This window comes from Anas acuta, chromosome 6 (assembly GCF_963932015.1).
Source record: "Anas acuta chromosome 6, bAnaAcu1.1, whole genome shotgun sequence".
In the NCBI taxonomy this organism is placed as follows: domain Eukaryota; kingdom Metazoa; phylum Chordata; class Aves; order Anseriformes; family Anatidae; genus Anas; species Anas acuta.
Window position 1 is genome coordinate 21,103,195 of NC_088984.1, and position 6,000 is coordinate 21,109,194.

A 6,000-nucleotide genomic window follows, 5' to 3' on the forward strand; every position below is an offset into this window, starting at 1 on the left:
GATTACAGCTTCTGCAGTGCTGCTGCCAGGAAAGACTGCATGATACTCCATAATCCATTACAGTTAATTAAGCCAATTATCTGAAAAAACATTCATCGCCAAATTAAACTAGCACTGATGATGACTTTGCCTGAAGTGATCAAAGAAGTGTCTGGACTGTCCTTTCCCTTGGCAGACAGAAAGAGGTAATATCTTATGTAACAGCTAAAGAACAGTAGTGGTTCCTCTGGCACTTCTGTTTGGGTAGCATGTGTCAGTTTAGTTCTGTATGCTTTCTGGGTGAGTCTGCTTGAACTAACATTCAAACAGGGAGACTAAGCAGTAAAGTTCAAAACATGGTTCTAGGTTTCCTCTGCAAGAATGGAGGCTGTCATAACTCACTAAGAATGGGAAAGGAATACTTCTCAAAAACTTCATAGTTCTGGTGACAAAATTTTATTCTAATTGTAATGCCTGATAATATCACAAGTCAAAAGCCACATCGTAACTCTGGTGGCCAACTAAGTAAGTTTCAGTCTGAGACAGTGTCGCCTTTCTGCCAGCCCCACATACACAAGGCCTTACGAGGGACTAGCCAAAGCAAAAGGCATTCAATTCTATTCCCCTGTGCGTGTCTCAGGTAGTGACAGAGATGTTGGTTGAGTCCTTTAAAGTTTTATGCAACTGCTTTGTCCTTCTTTCCTAAAGCCAGAAATAAACTCTGCTCAAAGTTTGCAGGACTTACTGTACCCAGCTGCCTGCAATGGCTACACCATTTGCTGTGCTCCATAAGGCACCAGTACATGTGCATTTTGCAATCTAGCACTTCCTGAGTCTTCCTGAGTCCATCTGTGTTTTTAACCTGTCTTCCTTTAGGTTCTGTCTGGGAATTCAGAGAACTAAATTTTCCTGGTTAATTTTGTATTCCTATGTCATTATACAGGTAGACAACTTGCCTCTCTTCCATAGCTTTCTCTTAGTAGTCATCAAGGGATCACAGATTCCAGGAGTTATTCATAACTCTGCTTCTCTTAGCTTCCACAAACTTACTGGCCAGCCAAATTCATTCCTATTGACAGAAGGAACAGATGTATTGCAAATAAACATACATAAACATCATGCATGTGAAGAGCAGAAATACAGAATAATATTGAGCAACTCCAGCTTTATCCTAAGAGTTAAATGAAGATGTGAAAAATGTTTGTTTGGCAACCTTGGTCAAACTGTTCCCTCTCATGTATTTTGAAAAATAAATGTTACAAACTTCATATACCATGAAACTTCTAGTTCAACAGCTAATAACTTGAAGAAATATAACAAAATACCTATAGTTTCAGAACTGAGGAAGTTCTTCTGAAGTCATAGGATTTGAAGGAAAGTTTAACTACCACAGTAGTGGGAATAAAAGTCTATATAACTGAGGCAGTATCTTGAGCAGTAAATGTACGTGCCTCCTCTGAGCCAACACACAAAGCTGCTATGTGGCAGTTTAGGCAATTCAAAACTGACCTATTGTCTCTCTCTGCAATGTCGGCAGGAGGGTAAGCAGCCCATAATGTCTATACGAAGGATTTACGTCTGCTTACATAGGTCATTTTTTCAATTCCTTTTTGTCTCTCACTGAGACTTTGTTGCTCTTTATGCTTCCCTTTATCATATTGTATGACTGTCAGACATCAGAAGGCTTGCAAATCTGATGTTGTGTATTTTACCATTTCACTTTTTCTCACAGTGTCAGTTCTGACCTGATTTCATCAGTTTCAAACTGTTAGAACTAGAAATACATGTTATATTTGTAAGCCCATCACCTAGGAACTTGGAATCTCAGCTTTGAAATTGAAAATAACATTATTTTCTAATGCTACTGCTTTGTGAGATGTTGCTTGCTAAGATAATTTGAACTTGACAAAAAGACAGCATGGTAAAATATTAAAATCTGATAAGCAAATATCTATTGCAGACATTTGTTTTCTCAAAAAAAAAAAAATCAACTAAAAGTCATGGAGCATTTTTCCCCATGCCATCGATATTTGCAGTAATTTTACTCTGCTAGTTCTTCCTCCAAAGGTCAGAAAGATTTCAATCAAACCATGAGTTCTTTCTATTAAAATGTTCCATATACAAATGGCTATTAGCCACACAGTTGGAAGTATTTGGAACAGTGAGGCTAGAAATGTAGTGCAACTAGTAAAAATAGAAGGCTATTGCCCAAAGCGATACAAATAGATGCAAGCCCCACTCATGCAGGGCATACTAGCTGCCATCATAGTGGCTTGTATCTCTGGAGGGAAAATTGTGGGAATGGGCTGGTCCCACTCAAATCTTCCTACAGTGTAAAAAGAAAAATAATACAAATACCAGCACTCAGAACTACTCATTCAAATAATTGCTTACCTCACTCTTTGTTAGTTGTGCCATAACAGGCATTGCTAGAAATGAGACTACAGACGCTGTAGGAGCCTCCTTTTAGACCTATAACGGTACAAGTAAGTGTGAAAAGGATCATTGATCTAACAATTCCCAGATTTCCATGTTCAAGATAGTTTCACTTCTCCAGTGTAGAGAAGCAAATAGAATAAAGGGGGAAAAAAATCCTTCCGTTCTTCAAAGCTCATTGCAGATACAAGACTCCCACTCAAATTGAAGGAATCTCAGGTAATGACATAATGAAGGCATGGCCTTGGGAGTAGTGTTTCAGAATTCCCTCTTTGCCATTGCAAAAAAATCTATACAGCAAGAGCAGAACTGCGCTTTGTTTTTTTCCTAAAGTAGCACTAGCTTCTTTCTTCAGCAAATAAAGAACACATAATGCTGTAAGCATTCCTCAGGTAGGGGGTATGTGCTCCATTTAAGGTTGTTTTACAGTTTGAGCAGAAGAGATCAACCATAAAGGAAATCTATATCAATGGGAAGAGCTTGACTTCCAGGTTGGTTTTTGTTGTTGTTGTTGTTTCTAAATGGTGTGACAATAAGGGAGGTGTTCCATGTTCAATATCTGCTATTTTTAGATGGTTTTCTTCCAGTGAAGCCTTCCTCAAAATTGTATGGAGTTTTCATATTTTTGAGACTTTCATAGTTTCATGGAAAAGATGATACATTTTTTCCCTAGAGTAAGTTTAATATGATAGCGACTGTGATCCTGCCTTTGCTTTCCTTAGAGCTGTAACAGTTTGGTGTAGCTTTGCCTGATTGTATACATTTTGTATCACTGATGTAGGAGCAGCTTCTAAATGCCTGCTGCTCACTGACAAATGACGATATGTATCAAAGTTTCAGAGCTTCAGGTATCACTAGAAGGCATAATCATACAGATGGGACCAAAGCTACACACTCTCCTGTTTTTGTCTATCTTTTTTAAGGACACGTTTCAGCAAGACTACCTGAGGCAACCTCATAACTTAGCTCCTGTTGCAAGAAGCGGCCCCTACTCCTACTTACATGCTCTTCCACTTCCTTTGTCTTTGATTAAAACAAACAAACAAACAAAAAAAAAAAAAAAAAAAAACTAACTGGCTTTAGGATGCTGGGCTGTCTCACTGAGATACCAGATGCATTCCAGGACCAGCACGCAAGTACACGGGATCAATAAGCCAGGATTCAGGATCATAAAGGGAAATAAGAATCACTGAATTTGCTGGATTAGGGGGCAAGTGGTAATGATTAAGAATTCAGTTCCACAGCACATAAAGCCACCCTAAATCAGTGGCCACACTGCAGTCTCCCAGCCACACATAAGTGTGCTTCCACTTTCTTGGGCATCAGCGTTGGCATTCATTTGGTCTCACCATGAACTGTTCCACTGAATTAAACTAGCACAAAATTATTATTACTATTTTCCCCTTGTAGAGCTAGTGATTTGTGTTTTTTATTGTTGTGTCTTCAAGTTATCTCACCATGGACCAGATAAACACAAGTGCTGAAAAAAGGACACCTACTTGTGACTAGACCAGGACCCAAACAGCACCAGCCTGACCAGCAAAAAATGCTGTAAACTAAATCATCTCTTAAGACAATCTCAAATAGGGAAGTCTAAGGAGTTTGAGCCTAAACCCAAAGTATCCAGTTGCTATACTTTAACTAGAAGCATATTTCTATATTGCTCTAGATAAGGACAAGTCAAGGCACCACTGGTCACCTCAAATATTTCAGAGGATTTTCCAAATGTGAACAAAAGATAGTTATATACATGAGGAAAAAGTGACATTTTATTTTGGTAACAGGACTTGAAAACAGCAGAGTATGATTCTTTGGGTTTACTGTGTTAGGATATAGAGTGTCTCTCCTTTTTCTGAGATATTCATTCTTGTTTTATTTGTATAAACTTCCTAACAAACCTAAATCTGTTATTTGTATTCCTTAGTAAAAGGAGAAAACCCTAATCTAAGTACAAATTAAAGACTACCAAATAATGACTGTTGTCTGATCTCCAAAAGGAACTGGTCCAGCCTAACCACTAACAGATATCTGCAAGTATTTGTGAAACAACGTAATGCTAAAGGACATGGTAATTACAAGGGTGGCAGCACCACAATTCTAGCATTGTATCCAATTCTTGCATTTTCTTATGCCATCAACCCATTTTCAGGCTGTTACAATATGGAATTACAGCCTTATAGCAACAGACAAAAGCCAAATGTTTGCATTATTTTCTCTCACAGTGGCCTTTGATTCCCCCAAGTAGGAAATATTTGACTCACGTAAGATAGGTGAGACTAGGTTAACTTGGGGCATTTTGTTTCTCTCCTTCAGTGACAGTTCAGGAAAAGATGATAGTGAATTACTCATCATCCATGGCTACTTTTATCTGAAGTACACTGTTCTCTACAGGTACATATAAGCACTCCCACTCCAGCAGACATGTAGTTACGTATGCGAAGCAGCCATAACGTGTGACTGCTTTACGCTGTACATCATTGTCATAGAACCAGTGGTTGGGTATCTGCCTTCCTAAAGCCTTGCCAGGAGGAAAAATAAGGTAAGATGGTGCCTGATGAAATTCAAACTCCTGAAAGACCATACTGTGTTGTTGAACTAGCAACAAGGAAAAGACTTGCTCTGTGAATTAGATGTGTACATACCTCTCACCAGGGAGTAGTTGGTAACGATGCTCATAAGGTGTAACTAGGCAGCTTAGGAATGCTGTTTCTTGACTTATTTCTAGCTCTATTTTTCTTCTGTTAAAATCCTATCATAGTGCCCTCACTGAGTAACTATCATGAAACATGTCAGTTGGTGCGGAATGTGGCTGTACAAAGCGAATTGTTTCATTTTTGGAGGCAGTGCAAGATATTGTATTGATCTTTAAACTGCTATGTGGTCTGGGTATAAGCTACATGATAGGCCGCCTATCGTGCCGTGGCAGCTAATCAGCCGATGCACTTGTGCTAGTGATGTCCACGCAGGACCACTGAGAAGACTGTAGCACCTTTTTTTTTTTGTGATCAGAGAACTCTTGGAATTTGCTCCTTAAAGGCAAAAATTCTTATAGTGTAACTTTTAAGTTCATATATTTTTCAAGCTTTTTTTCCGGAGTAAATAATGGGGGTAAATAACATCACCATTCCTATCTGCCTTGGGCTTTGAGTCTATTCTTGTTAATTGCCGTTTCTACCTTTATGGTTTAAGTTTTCATATTCTGCATATGCCTCTACAGCAAACTTAACAGCAAAAACTTACTTCAGCATTCTGGACTGCGTAGTTCATTCTTTTCCTCACAAAAGCTACTCTGCTACAACGGAATAAAAAAGTACAGGGGGAAAAAAACTTTAAAAAGAACTCGAATAAAACATTGAGGCAGCTTTAGCCCTTGGGGAGTGCCATGGTTGCAGCCCCGCTGGGACCGCCGGCCCCCCTAGGAAGCTGTCAGACCGCGGGGCGTTACGCCTCAGCCTCACCGCGCACAACACGGCGCAGGGGCGAGCAGCCGGGCGCCCTTCGCAGACCCCGCGGCGGGGGCGCTGCCGCCCCGCCGGGGCTGACGGGCGCGGGGGCCCGGCCCGGCCCTGCCCTAACGGCCGCGGG